This window comes from Prinia subflava, chromosome 20 (genome assembly GCF_021018805.1).
Source record: "Prinia subflava isolate CZ2003 ecotype Zambia chromosome 20, Cam_Psub_1.2, whole genome shotgun sequence".
Lineage (NCBI taxonomy): Eukaryota > Metazoa > Chordata > Aves > Passeriformes > Cisticolidae > Prinia > Prinia subflava.
Genome location: NC_086266.1, coordinates 1,816,722 through 1,832,287, shown reverse-complemented (window position 1 = coordinate 1,832,287; position 15,566 = coordinate 1,816,722). Strand labels below are relative to the sequence as shown.

Below are 15,566 nucleotides of genomic sequence, written 5' to 3'. Positions count from 1 at the left end.
AACATGTCCCTCCCTCACTTTGTGTGTCTCAAATGAGCCCCGTGGCCTCAGGGGTGCCTGGGCTCTTCTCTCCCCGGCACTGCTGGATGGAAATTGTTCTTCTTAGTTGCCATGGACCCATTTAGGCACCACCAGCCCAGGTTTTGAAGGTTCCCAGCCACACCAACAGCACTATTCTCCACAGTGAGTTCAGAACACAAAACTTCAATCATGTTTACTTCTAACTGCTATCTTTCATTGCTCTGACAGCACCCTACTGATGACCTTGGGCATCTGACTTCATCCTTTTGTTTCCACTGTGTTTGACATGAGTCAAGCTGGCACCCAGCCCCCCCTGGAGCAGTCAGACCCTGCCTTAACACATCTATGCTTTTTTTTCCAGGCCTGACTTTTAGGCATTTATTGTAAATCTTTGAAATAGTTTTCACAGAAAATATGCTTTGAGATCCTCAGAGTGCAGAAAAATGCTAGACACATGCACCTACTGCTCACTGCCTTCTTTGAACCAACATTCAAAATTCCAGTGAGCCCTGAAGGGAGCCTGAGCTGCCCTTTCCATGGCAAAATCAGGAGTCACACACGGCCAGCTCCATGGATCACAAGGCAATGCCTCACTGCAGGGCAGGCCAGTGCAAGGTGTCTTCTGCCTAACGACCCCACCACCAAAAGCCATCAGTCTGGTGACAACTTGTGCTTCAGAGGCTGCTGGATTATGCAAGAGCACAACTTTTTCCTCTCCTTGCCCAAAAGCCAGTCCTACTGATTTTGGGATTATGTTTACCAGGCTACTTGTGAGTACATACACAGCTATGTGTAATTCCTATTCCAGCACACCAACAATTACACTCAGGAGAGATGCAATCCTCAGAGAGTCACATGTGTTCAGCTGTACCCATGAGGGCAGGCTCTGCCATTCTGCTGAGATCAGCAGCACAAACAACACGAAATGCAGCTCCAAAAATACTCAAGAATCAGGCAACAGACCTCTTGTGTGAGGCGTGGGCCTGGGAACTTCATCCACGTGCTGCTGTGCTCACTACGTGAGAGGAGAGAGAGCTTACCAAACCAAGCACTTGGAACTGGAAAACTACCTTGTAACCAGATTTTTACTGCCTCTCCTTACTACATGAACAAGACTGGCATTGACCTGGAGTGTCCAGAGTGCTCCACAGACCATGGGAGAAGACAGGGCATGCCCTGAAGAGCAGGTTGCTCTGTTCCTATTCCAAGTTGTGGTGTAGAAGTGCCCTTTAATTAAAGACGTTTTGTGGACAATTGACTTCAGAAACACACAAAGGCAGCAGAAGTTCCAGCATTTCAGTACCACAGTAGATTTCAAGAATGGTCCAGGACACGACCTCTGTGTGTGAACTGTCAATATACTGCAGAAAAGAGTAAGACTCCACTCTCAGATTACTCCTTCTGAAATGCTGAACATTATTCATTAGTGTCCCTAAAGAGGAGGATTCTGCATTGCCCCAGTGCAACAAGGCAATGGAGGGAAGGTGTGGTACAGGATGTGAGGCAGAAATGAAAGGAGACTGTCCCCACAGACTGCTACTCTAGATACTTCCAAATACTACCCCACCTCCTTCTCATGCATCCTACAAAGTGCAAGGCACCTTCCTGAAAACAAAACAAATCCAGGAGCAAATTCAGTCTGATTTAGTCCTTTTTTTTTTTGCTAGAAATCTCCCTTCTTCCCAGCTTGAACTCTCTGGAATGAAGAGAGTCACAGCACAGCACAGCACAGCTGATGTAGACCACATCTGTAGGAAATGCCAACCTGAGCTGCCTAGGCTTGCTAAAGAGATCAAACGTGGATGTAAGCAGCTCTTTTCTGGAGCAGGCATCGCTTCAGTTGTTGAAATATTCATGCGCCAATAGGAGCTGTGGTATCAATGTCTGTCCCTGATACAAACAAACCTGAGCTCTGAGCATGACAATCTGTGTTGTGCAGAGCAGAATCACAATTAAGAGCATTTCCCAAGCCTCCATTTCTGCAAGCACACATATGACAGATTTTCTGGTGACACATCAAGAGCATCCCAAATCCAAGTCCACAGTCTTCTGCCTGTGAGGGCAGGAGACATTAAAAACAGCTTTAGCAAATGCCCAGGATTTTAATTGTGTGCCTTCAGTTTTTCCCTCTCAGGTTTGCCATGCACCAGCAGCCCTGTGGTTCATCTGAGGAGTGGCTGGATGCACCTGATAAATATGAGCTGGCATCTGGGCACTGCAGGTTGAACCAAGACTCTCTGCAGGGAAGCGCCTAGAAAATTTCTGATCTGGAGGATTTTCTCCTTCACAATAGGGAATAGAGAAGTAGCAGACAGAAAATGGAAAACATTAGGCCTTTCACTCCCCTCAAGAGACACAGAGAAGTACTTTCCAGTGCCCTTTCTAAATAAAGGAAACTGATTTTTTGATGCCGGCAAATGGACAGAGACTGAGGGGGGAGAGGGAAGGGGGCACAGCTGCTGCCCCTCCAACAGCACTGTCTGGAGAAATGAGTCCACTCAGGTGACAGGGCAAGGAAATGTTTTAGTACTGCCCTCATCACATGCATCCAACCGTGCATACACCCTGCAGAGCACCACCAAGCCTGCTACGGTGCCAGAGCATTTTCAACACTTGAGGATTAGAAAGGAAATGAGAATGGTTTGGCTCTGTAGTCTGTGCCACACTGCAATGTTGAGATGGCAGCTTGTTTCAGGCTCATGGATCTATGGCTGGACACAAATGACATTGCAGAAGTGAAGCACATGCATGGGCAGCAAGCTGCACCACAGCACAGAGCTCAGGGGTCCACGTGCCAGATGTCACTCTCAGAAGCCAAAGGGTCACATCCAAATCTTTGTTTCCTTTCCCTGAGAAAGCACACTTTTGTCACCAGGACGATAAAGAAACATGAAATTACCCAGAGATTCCTTGAGCGTGTTTTGGATCCACACTGCCTTAATTTGCTTCTGATGGCAATACAACAGTACACATGAGCAGAGCAGAGCAAAGGATGTGTATCCAGCCTTAACTGCCATTCCCCAACTTTATGAGCCTTACAGTGCTGTATCAAGGCACCACACCGAGCCCCAAACCCAGCGTGGAGGCACTGAATACTATTCCAGCTTTGGAACTGGCAGCAAAGACTCCAGGGCAGGGATGTGCTTTGCTCTGCATCACTCAAGACTCTCTCACATCTGTTGCTACACTGCTAGTGCTGTTCACTGCATACAAGCCACAGTTGTTGATGTTCACCTGGAAACAATCTCCAGAATTCCAAGCACTGAGACCATCCACTAGCAAACCATAGATCCTTCTGTCACATTTTTCCATTATAAAATTATTGCTACAACCAGTGACAGCAGGTCTGAGATAAGACATTCACATCACTGTCTCTACCTGTGCTGACCCCAGCCCAGTGAAACCTATTAATTACCACTACCTAATGCCATTCCTCAAGTAACAGGAAAATCAAAACCAACACAGAGGAAGATACACAAGCTCAACTATTTGTGTCTGAAAGGTAAAAGGCAAAATAGAGCTACAGGGAGAAAATGCTAGCTAAACACAAAATAGCACTGGTGAATGGAAAATTTTATTTCCACAGATGGAAGTTAATTCACCTCTCTCCCCTCTCTACCGCTGCCCTCCTCATTAAGTTCCTGGAGAAAAGCTTCAGGCACCTTTGGCATGAGCTAAGGATGGCAATGAAAGAGGAAGATGACAGTGGGCTCCTGCCTGCCCACTGTGTAGCACAGCAAGCACAGAAATCAATACCCAAACCAGAGAGGTACAAAGTGACAGCACTATCAGTGTCCCAAAGTCACAGGGAGTCCAACCAGAGCAGCAGCCACACCTGGCAACATCCCCCTGTGACCAGTTCTGTGCAGACATGGCTAAAATGAAGGAGGAGTTGTAGCCAGATCTGAAAGACCTCCAGATTCCCAGCTGGTTTTGATCCCAGAACACTGGCAGCTCCAGGGACGCTTGGATCCATGGTCACAATTAAAGTATTACAAGGAAAAGAGACGAAAGCTTCAGGCAAAGGGAACAGGAACTGAAAATGGGACTATCCCCACAAACCAGCTCTCCTCTGGGCGCAAATGCTGCCAGGCCAGGAGATGGCTAACACAAGAGCTGGGTTTGTTATGGCCAACAATATGTTGCAGAGCTGAATGTCTCTCACTCATCCCATTAACTGTATGTACAAAACCTGCAAAGAAATCCAGGGGGTTGGAGGAAGACAACGAATTGTGCCCTATTTTGTTTCTCCAGACTTTGTGAGTCAGCTCAAGACACACAGGACAATCTGGCCTCCATCTTCCACACATTTTTCTGAGTTTTGGTCAGATCCTCAGAGAGAAATTTCCCTGTCAACAGTCTACCTGCAAAGGTAAGGTTCTCTTCTCTGTAGTCATCAGTAAAATGCTCACCAACTTCTGGGAAACCCTCCTACACAGTCTTGCTGGGCACAAAGCCCCCATCAGTCCCTACAAGAAGCCAGCACGCTTTAGAGCCCTGAGGTGAACGAGGCCCCAGCCCAGGGCCTGTGACAACCCAAGCAGCTCACCCTGGGTATTGCCTCCTGCAGCACTGCTGCCACAGCTGCCTCCCAAACTGTTGCTGCTGCAAGTGGTGACCCATGAGGCCCAAAACTTAATCCTGTAACAGGAGCTCAGGGCTCACAGGAGCTACCGAGACTTACTTTTAGTTATCCAGAGTCACTCAGTGAAGAAATGCCATCCATGCACATCTTGGTTCGGAGTACAGCGTCCTCTGCTTGCAGCCCCAGCTGTGAAGCCAGGCAGCCCCAGCCCCTTGCCCTGTGCCAGCCCCCAGCTCCTCTGCCCAGCTCCACACTCAAGGCTGCAGCTCCACACAGCCACAAGCATCACCCCTCCTCACCAGCCTATGTTCGAACAATCCAGCAGTCCATGTCCCTACAACCTACAGACCTACACCCATCACCCCCGACCCCTCATTTACCCCGCATTCTGCTCACATCGTTGGGTAACCTGTGAGTGGAAGCCCGAGGCTCCTCTGCAGCCACACTTCCACTTCCCCCGGCACAGCATCCTCCTCCGGAGCGGTGCCCCAGCCCCTCCTCCCCGCCTGACGGCCACAGAAGGTGGATCCCCACGGCAGGAGCCAGGGGAGCCGGTCTCATCCCCCCTCCGGCCGCAGCGTCCTCTTCCTCTCCCCTCGGGCAGGCAGCACCCGGCTCCGGCCCTCCCCACAGCCCGTCCTCCTTCCCCTCCTCCTGCTCTGAGGCGGCCCATGGCAGCCCCGGAGCAGCTCAGCAAAGCCCGTGCTCATCTCCGGCCTCCAGGTTCCCAGTGCAGGCATCCCCGACCGTGCCCAGCAAGGCAGGAGAAAGCAGCGTCCGTCCCCTCCGGGGCAGCCCCGGCGCTGGGCCGGATCCGGGCAGGTGGAGCCCTCAGGGGCTCTGCCCGCTCCCCACACGGATTGCCAGGCTGGGCCCACCCCGCAAACGGAGGGGAGCAAGGAGAGGCAAAATCCATCCCCTCAACCCCGCTCGGGGCTGCAGGGCCCCGGAGAGCCCCGCTCCTCCCAGCCACGGCCCTCCATCTCTTTGAGATGCTGCTCGCTATTGAAGCCATGGCTTCTCCTGCCTGAATTCCCTCAGCCTTCCACGTTAGATATCTCGCAGCATTTAAAACAAGGCCGGCTTTCTGGCAAACTGGCTCTGCAAACCGCCTGAATGACCGGCAAAAGGGCCCCTCGTGCCGAGTGCATCCCCCGGGCGGAGAAGGGAAGGCTGGAGCGGCAGACACCGCGCTGGAGCGCTTCCCCGGCTGGCTGGTGGACAAGTCTGGGACAAAGGGACAGCCCAGCGCAGGGACCGGCTCCACTGTGGCATCAGGCACCACCATGCACACACAGCGAGAGACCACCCTTCCCTGAACGGATTTCGGGAAAAAACTTGGCAGGTGCCAAGGTCAATCGGATGTGCGTTGCCAATAACGAGTATTAAGAAGAAAAAAAAAAAAAGGGAAAAAAAAAAAAAAAAAGGAAAAGGCGGAGTTATTTATAGCCCAGAATTTCTCACTCCTCTGCAGAAGCGCAGCCCAGAGGCGGCATTGTTGGGAGATGGGGAACACACGCACCGCGGCCGCGCTCATGGCCGGTGCCGGCGCTGACACAACTTCGGCTGCGGCGCCGCGAATCCTTCCCGCAGGACACCGGGCTCCGGCCGCCGCCGACCGCCCGGCAGCACAGGTGTCACCGACGGCAACGGCACCCCGGAGCCGCAGAGACACCCCCGGCACCGGCGCACCCCGGCCCTGCCCGCGGCGTCATCCTCCCATCGCCGGCAGGAGACGGCGCGCCGCAGCCGCGGCCACGGGCACCGCGCTCCGCCGGCGGCCGCAGGGCCCGGCCGCGGTTATGTGGAACCGCCCCGGCCGCGGTTACCTGGGACTGCGGTGGGTCATTGCTGCGCGGCCGGGGTTCCCGGGAGCCGCGGTGGCTCGCTGCCCGCCCGGCCGGGGTTACCTGCAGCCGCCGCCGCTCATCGCCGCCCCGCCCGTCCCCCGCCGCTCATCGCCGCCGAGCGCCCCCCGGGCGCGGCCCGTCCCCCCGCGCCGCCAATCGCCGCGCGCGCGCCCGCCCGCCCCGCGCGTCGCGGGGCCGCCGCAGCGGCGCTGGCGCAGCCAATGGGCGCGGCGGGCGGGCGGTGACGACACGCGCGCCGCGGCTGGGGCTGGGGGCTGATCTCGTGTTTCTGGGCAGCGCGCGGCGGAAGCGCGGCGCGGGGGGGCGCGGAGCCGCTCCGCCGGGCGCCCCGCCGAGGGTGCGGGCACCGGGGACGCGGGGCCGGTGCTGGCCCGGGGGAGAAGGGGGTCCTGATGGCAGCATCACGCTCCCTGGTCTTCGTCCGCTGGGAATAGGAGATGCACCGTGAAATCGGGGGCTCCCCCGGATGACGTGTGCGTGTGCCAGCCTGTGGGCTTCTCCTGTGCGCATCCAGGGGTGGGAGAAGCCCCGCAGGAGTGAGGCTGGAGCATCCAGCGCCGGCCACTCCTGCGACACACAGGGCACTCCCCTGCAAACATCCCCCGGCGCACCAGAAGAAAAATCACCGTCTGTGCTTTCCCTTCTCCTTCATTCTTTTAGAATTAAGCTTCCATAAGCAAAGTGTGGTTCCTCTCCTGCTCCTTCTGAATCCACGAGTTCAGCTCCTCCATGAAAGGTATCAAAAGTAGAAACAGACCCAGCTTTAATGAGGATGATCTCACATTTACAATATTTCTAGGGGGAAATAAAAATGCAGATAAACATGACCAATTTTACGATCTGTGTGGCAGAGCCCGTAGGGACATGGGTATGGAGCAGTGGGAGCACCAGCCATGCTCTGAGCTTGTTCCCAGGGCTGGCAGGAACCTCTACCAGCTCTGAGTGCCACCAATGGAAAGGGTTGTGCTGTTACATACCAAAGTGAGCACACCTTTGACCATTTTTTTGGTTTTTGGGGGATTTTTTCCTGATGGAGATGCACAGAGTATGCGTAATAACACGTGGAGCAGCTATGGGCAAGCAATAAAGATTTATTCTCTGCTGGCTGTATTGCCAAAGGTAAGGCTGGCCACATCCACGAGGAGATAAGAAACCATCCGAGCCCCACCACACGGCATGTGATCTTCTCTGACCATGAGTGAGCAGGCTGCTGCCTCACAGCTCATTCAAAGGACAGGTTCTCCAAAAGCAGAACTCCCTGAGTCACCACGTCCACACTGACGTGACAAGCAGCCCCGGCTGAATCACTACCATCCCCTCCTGCTGTAAGCCCAAGTCTCACCAAGGTTTTCTTCCCCTGTATGAGTCAAATCTGTCATTCAGCTGGCTGGTTCTGCAGTGATTACAGTCAAGCCATAGAGCAAATTGTCAGTGTTCTTTCCACTCCCACAGAGAATTACTCCCGTGGACAGATGACTTTCAGGATCCTCTAAGGTCAGCAGGAATGTGCAAATCTGCTGTCCCTCAACAACGGAAGAAGAGCCCTTCCATTTTCTCCTGCATGTCGTGTCCATGCAGTGACTCACTGTGTGCATCCCAGAGGGCTGGGACAAGCAGTGGGGTGGCTCCTGCAGAGGACACTCTCCTTGCTGAGCCAAAGCAGGTTAGTTAGCAGAGAGTGCAGGGTTTGGCCTTTGGATCTTCTCCCATCAAAGTCCATCAGAGGTTACGGCCCTTCAGCTCTTCTCCCATGAAAGTCCATCAAAGGTTTTGGAGGAATTTCCCTCGACTGCAGCGAGGAAGGGAATGCAGCTGATGGAGCTGTCAGGGTCCCTGCAGGCTCACCCAGCCCTGCAAACCACACTGGCAGCTGCAAACTGCTGTTTAAAACTCTTTAAAACAGCCCAGAGCTGGAAAGGACTGAGCAGGTCGGGAACCAGCAGTACCCAGCCACCTTCAGAGTAAAAATCATTCCCAATGGCTTCGGAAAGACTGGTGGGTCATTCACCAGCCCCACACCCTGGAGTACCACAAGTGGGAAGTGCGAGTCCCACTCACAGGCTTCTGAAAGAGGGAGGCAGCTCAAGGAAAAGCTGCAGATAGAGCATGGAATCAGGTAATTACACATCTTAGGACTGAATCTGTCAGTGAATCACTTCCATTCCTTTCAAAAAGCCCAACTAAAAACTAGTTTTAGCAGAAACTTTTAGCAGAACTGCTCTTATGAGCACCATAAGAAAACTGCAGGCAATACAGCCTGCCTGCTGATAGGGGGTTAGTAGGTTTTCATGGGAAGAGGGTATCCCATTAAGGATCCCAATAACCTCCCACACTCAGCAGTAGCTGCCAGAGAGCTCATCTTACAGACAAAATTAACTCTGACCATCACTCCATCCCCACCAACAAAATCTCAATAAGAAGCAATCTATTCCATCCCCTAAGAGCTGTGGGTATTACAGTCCCCTGCAGTTTTCCCCCATGCCAGGCTGCACTTGGCCCCACGGCCCCACTCCTCCCCGAGGCTGCATTACACATGGGAGCCCCTCTGCCAGCCCTGCAGCTGCAGGGGGGTCTGCAATGGCACAACAGCAGCACCTGATGAACCGTGCCAGGGGCTGCCGTGGGGAGCATTGTGGGGAGGGGACACGGAGGGATGATGAAAGCTAACAATGAAATCTGGAGGCCTGCTTGGCCCGTGGTGGCCCAGCCATTGGCTGTGGGTGAGCATCTGCTGGGAGCTGGGGATGGTTATTTGCCTGAGGTTCAGACCTTTCCCAGCGGCTCTGAATCAAGCTGGTTGTCCTGACAACCTGGATAGTGGCAGCCTCTGATAACCACGTAATGAGGTTGTCACAAAAAGGAGCCCCTCCATCAGTGAGGTTTAGGGATCATTAATGTTTCCAAGGGAGTGTGAGAGAAGAAGAGGTGAGGGGACCATCTGGCGATGCTGGAGCACGTCAACAGCCTCCTTTGGAAAGGAGCCTCATTAGGCAGGAACCACCTACCGGCACGTAGCGATGGGAACGGGCAGGCAGCCTGCCAGCACCAAAGGGTCCCAACTGCTCAGCTCTGCAACGCTGAGATCCACGCAAAGACACAGCCAGGAGGACACACAGGTGCTGCCGGGGATGATTCAGGTTGGTGAGCAGTGAAAGGGCTCACGTGGGAACAGGGCAGTGACACAGCCTGGCACAAGTGGCACAGGCTGGCACACAGAGGCTCTCACGTGCTGCCCCTTGGAGGGGGAGGCACTGAAGGGCTCTGAGCCTCAGTTCACCCCATTTGCAGACAGCTTCTGTGGATGGTTAGAACACTTCCCACTCCTGTCCTGCAAATCCTGCTCAGGGCAGGGCATGGATTCACAGCAATGCAGCTCATCCAAAGAGAATTCATGCATGACTGCTGTCCCGAGGATCCCGCTCAGCTCAGGTGCAAAATGTCCCCTGAAAACTGAACCTGTGGGATCATGCAAGGCACCAAACACCATCCTGGGATCGTCTCAGCCCAGGACACCCTTTGTCCTTCACCTTGTCCTTGTGAAACATGGATTTCATTCTCCCTTTATTCAGGAGACCTCAAGGTACCTCCTGTGGCTGCAGTAACAGTGGATTGAGGTGCTGCAGCCTCAAACCTTTGTAGGTGCCAATGACACCACAGCTTGGAGAAGCTCAGTTGCCAAAGCACTGATGCCCAGGACCAAGTTCCTGGAGAAGAATGTTCACCTTCATGTTAAATAACAGACTTTAAAAAAACTTCCCTGTAAAATGAAGTCTGAATCTTTCCTAAGAGGAGACAGAAACTACCGAAATTACCTCCAAATTTATGTCCTTATGAATCTTCCAGCAATAATTGACAGAATGTGTCTTTTATGCAATTTAAATCTGTTTTAAAAATATCTACTAAGTGTAAACACTTGCTAAAGTCACTAAAAGACTTTATTAATACATTTAACACTTTATTTAGGAACAAAGTTTTTATATTAAAAGCTGCTGTACTTTTAGTACATATTTTTACTTCAAACCATGATTTCCCTATTCAAAATTAGTGCTTGAAGTGTGGATTTAACTGAAATCTAATAGAACTATTAACACATGTCAATTAAATACCAATCAAGTACTAAAGACTTCATTTAACAGATACATTTCTTAACATACTACTGCTATACCTCATTAAAGTGATGTTGAATCTTCACAACAGTTGTAAACAATCAAGTGGGATATAATCCACCTCCAGGAGCTAGTAAAACTGAATGTAGTGCTCTCCTACTCTGGGGAGGTGTGTGATATAAAATTCAGAGCTAAGACAAAGATTGATTACACATAACAGAAACACTCTCAGATTAATAGCAGGCATCAGGTTCACAAATCCTGCCTCTCCAGAAAGGACAGGAATGCCTGCAAGGAGATCCCAACGTGGAAGAGGGTTTTGCAAGAGGGAAACATGACCTGATACTGCTCTGCAATCCCACCTGAGCTGTCTTTAGTGATTCTTCCCGCAGCATTGCTGCTCCGGTTTTGGCAGAGGGAAACTGAGGCAAAGACAGCTCAGGCTGGGCAGCAGCTCAGTGGCAGCTGCACAGGAGCTCTGCCTCCCACGGATCCCCAGTGTCACTCCCAGCCCCGTTTTTGTTTTGTGAATTGCAATTTAAATCACCCTCCAACAGGAGTAGCAGGACTAACAGCTTGAATGTACTGAGCTCTACCTTAGCACAGCTCGTAAACAGAGCACATCACAGCTTCCTGCAGAAACACCACAGGGATCCAGAATTTTTCAGGGGAATCCCTGTCAAGTCCAATCCTGTCTGGTTTGCACTTAAGCATCAGCCATGCTCCTTCATGGGGAACATCCCATTTGACTGAACACAAGCAAAGATGACCCACCTGCCCGCTGGGTTTTATCTGCTCAAGATGCTGAATTCAGAAAACAGGATGGAAATACAGACTTACACCCAGAAACCAACAAGCTGAAGAAAGAGATTCACATCAGGCCTTCATCTCTTCAGCCAAGGTACCAAGACAACCTTCCTTGCCATGGAAGTGCCTTTGCAGTCACCTAGCAAGTCTCCCTGCCAGTCTGAACTCTTCAATGCAAAGGTATGTCATAAACCTTCCTCTGAAAAAAATCCTTCACCGAATGAGAGGAAAATGACTGGGATGCATTGACAACTTTCAGCCATCTGAAATGACTTTGTGAAGTTTTATAGGGACCAAACCCAGCCAAGAACAATCACTCTTAAATCAGAAATTAAAATTAAATATCTTTATTCTTTCATGAAGGAAAAAGCAGCGTGTTCCACTGGAGCAGCCACTCCAGCTCTGAGTCACTGTGGCCCCTCCACTGAAAGTCACACTTGGCTTCTGCCAGTGCCCCATGGGGCCCACCAGGACGGGCAATCACACTCAGTACTCACCTCCCAATATTGCCTGGAGCAGGTGATGATTCCATACAAACAATCTTCCCAATGGCAGGTCCCATCCCATCTGGAGGCACTGTCAGAGAGGAGCAGAGCCAGAGGCCAGCTCTGGATTTGGTGGCACAGGCTCTCCTGATCCCACGTGTCCACACTGGACTCCAGCCAAATGTAAAGGTGATTCCATGGCATTGCTCCAGCTTACACCAGTGGAAATAAGACTGGGCTCCAGCCCTCCCTTTCCCCACCAGTGAGGCTTTATTGTGCAGCTGCCAGTCTGAATGCCAATCCACTCTGCCTCTGGCTTCCTGCAGGAAGCAGACTCTCACACTTCAGTGCATCCTTGCAGTGGAAACAAGATGTTTGCTCAAACATATTTTTAATCCTGTTGCTACCCTGGCTCCTTCTCGTTAGTGGCCTTGCACAGCCATTGGTTCCACACCAGGGGCACAGCCCAATTATCCTGCACAACTCAGGGGAGAGCCACTGCTCCAGGAGAGGGGTGCTTGCCCCAGAGGGAACCGCTGCTGTCCCACGGTGAGGGGAGGAAATCCCAAAAGTTCAGGAAGTCTCAACAAGGCAAGGGAGGAAATGCCAGATAAATTCCTCATCACCAGAGGTAGAGAAACACCATCCTTGTGGCACATGCTGTCTTTGTTACATCTCAGAGGGCTGCACACAACCCTGCAGATGCAGGTAAGGAGAGATTTCTGAACAGAGCAGCAGGGCTGGGCAGCTCCAGGGCACACTCACTCCCTACAGGACAAAATGACACATAGCCACAGACTCAGAGCTGGCCAGTAGAGACATTTATTGCTGAACAGGACGGGCTTACCCATCAGCAATGTTTCAGCTTCTGTTGGCTTGGACTGAAGCTCCCAAGGGACCTCAGCCACACTGACCACAGGGTCTCCCTGGAGCTGACACCTACAGGTCAAGGTGACACCTACACTTGAGGTGACAGCCTCATCCCACCCTCCCTGTGCACAGGGCAGACACCGCAGTGTGAGGCACAGGAGAAGATAGAACAAGCATTATGCATTTCAGCCAAGCCCTCTCTGTTCACTTCTCCACACAGACATCACCACAGAGACCCAGCCCTGCTCCCTCAAGCCTGTCATCATCACATGAGACACGGGCTCCACCTCCCATAGAGGATCTGATCTGTCAGTTCAGGCTGGGGCACGGGGAACTCAGCTCCTCCAAGGAGATAATGACTGCACAGCCTTAGCCACACTTCCTGGTGTCTGTAGTGAGGGAAGACTCACCCCTTGGAGGTCCAGTCCCTTCACCACCTGCTTCTCCAAGCTCTGCACCAGCAAAATGGATTTTCACACTCAGTCCTGCACAGGCTTGGGCAATCCCATGTGATTCTGTGTGGCAGCCGTGCTCTTTTTGAAACACTGCATGGCCCAGAACAGATTGACTGCACAGCAAGGTGAATCACAGCTGTGAACAAAATGTCTGGACAATTGCTATGGAAAAAGACTGGCATTGTTTCATACTACTGCTGCCAATTATCTCCTGGTTGTACAATGAATTTCTTATCACCTTCTCTCACCAGTGCTGGGCAGGAGGAGCTTCACAGCCTTTGCTTTTGCCTCCCTAATCTTTGCTGGACTGACAAGTCCCATGGACCAGGAACAGACTGCTCTTCTGGCTCAGAAACAGAGCCCATCCTTTGCCTTCACTGACTGTTGAAAATGTGCCCTTAGCTCTCCTGGTGTGCCCTTTTTGTCTTCTAATGAAAGCTGAATGTCACTGCTCACCCCACCAGGAACAAATGCCAGCAGCATGAAGCCCCAGTCCTGGCCACTTCTTGCACCAGTTGGACCATCTGTCCCAGGAGAGGGGCACTGGGCAGGAACGTGCCACCCCATCTGATGCCAGCATGCCTGGTGCTGCGTAGGCCGTCCTGTTGTCAAAAAACCCCAAATTTTGGTGGTGACAGCAGCCATCAGTGAGCTAGCAGGGCTGTATCACTGCACCCCTTCAGTGCCCTGGTACCCACCAGGCCCAGCAAGATGAGCTGCTCTGACTGGAAACAGGCTCTCACCAAGCCAAGGCTCTGCTGAGTGCAGCACTGGCCACCTGCCCACAGTGCCTGACTCCACAGGTGAATGCTGCCCTGTTCTGCACATGCCAGAGGAGATTGGGGCCCTTCAGAGCCCCGAGACAATGTTGTGTATTCATGAGTGCCATCTGCTGGCACCTTCTCCATGCACCTTTCCAAAGCCACTCGCTGGAGTGTGGAGCTCTCCAGATCCTCAGCACACAGCCACCACTGGCTCCTGTCACCTCCCTAGCAGGGGAAAAACCCTGTGCCTTCTCCAATATCCCAGAATTTCTGGTCTCATCAGCTGCTGGAAATAAAACAGGTAGATTTATTCTGTAATCTGCTACACTAATTGTTTCAGTAAAATGAACAGGTTTCCCTGGTAGGGTTAAGCATAAGAGTCAAGGAAACACTTGAGACCTCAAGAGATTCTTAGTGAAGCTTCCATTATCTGGATAACCACACATCAACACAAAAAATGTCCACCCAACATATACATGTACTGACTTCTTCCTCCAAAGACTGCCTGGCCCCCTGGAACCTCAGGACTGCAGCTGCAAAGAGAACCCAGCCTCAGAAGGACAGGTATCCTGCAGAGTGTGCTGAGGGCCAGGAAGAATGGCTCTGCCATGAGTGACTTCCAGCTTCTGCATCTCCACTGCATGTCTGTCTAAATGACCTGCTCTAACCTGAGCAGAAATTACTGAGCTTGAAGCAGAAATCTTTGGATAGAAGTTTGTGATCTATTTTGCTTGGCAGGTCAGAACTGTCCCATTCTCTTGTGAGCATGCAGAGGCAGAGGTGACACAAGCACGGGCTGTCACTGCTGGGGGACTGAGGTGTCCAGGTACCAATGGAAACCTGCAGTTCATGTCAGGATGAACAGTTACAAAATAAAATATCAAAATCTCCCACTACTGAATCAGTTCATGAGTGACTGGAGGTGAAATGCTAAAACCAAGTGTGCAGAAGGGCTGAGCCACAGAGCCAGAATGCTCAGGAGATGCCCAAGGCAGCTTCACCCAGGCTGCATGTCCAACATAATTCCCTGCCAAGACACAACCTCCAGTGCTGGAAGGTGAAAGTAGCTGGCAGATGAAAAGGCAAAAAACATCTGTAAGTTCCAAAGGTAAAAGACATCACTCTCACCCCTAATCACTCACAGATGTATTTTTCCCTATCTTGTCTGCAAACATTTCAAAGCAGCACTGCATTTCCTACTGAACTATGATGCCCACAGAAGGGAACTCAAGTGAGACCATACAGTGCATTGAAAATGAAGTTTCCAAAAGCATTTGAGATAATGGAAGAGAAAAGAAGGGATCAGAAGCAGTAATGAATGAACACAGAGACAGGATTTCACTGTACGTCAGAACCTTGAGCTTCAAAATCACATGGAAGTCCCAGCTCTCCCAGTTGTAACAGGAAATAGCTCAGGAGATAGACTGAAGGCTCTGAGGCAATTCATTTTTCAACAAGGCAATGCAGTCTGCAGCCAGAGCATCACATTGCAGTCATGCTGCCTGTTACTCCGTGTGAAAAAAGATCAAAGAGCAAACAGGAACCGATCCAGCGAGGCACAGCGAGAAGCTGCAGCCACATCCCTGTTCTCTCCCTGCTCAC

General features: G+C 51.8%; 1 protein-coding gene across 4 annotated transcripts in view; it reads right to left on the bottom strand.

The window, feature by feature from the left end:
• The window catches only part of PAK3 (p21 (RAC1) activated kinase 3), a 112,491-nt gene that overhangs the window by 48,012 nt on the left and 48,913 nt on the right, over window positions 1-15,566 (bottom strand). Inside the window, exon 1 of one of the 4 annotated variants that reach the window (XM_063416918.1) lies at window positions 6,517-6,634. The exons of 2 other annotated variants lie outside the window; for them this stretch is intronic. The gene's annotated coding sequence lies outside the window, so the exon portion shown is untranslated. Of the gene's footprint in view, window positions 1-6,435; window positions 6,635-15,566 lie in introns of those variants that run through there. One more of the 4 variants, XM_063416916.1, reaches the window with a different exon arrangement.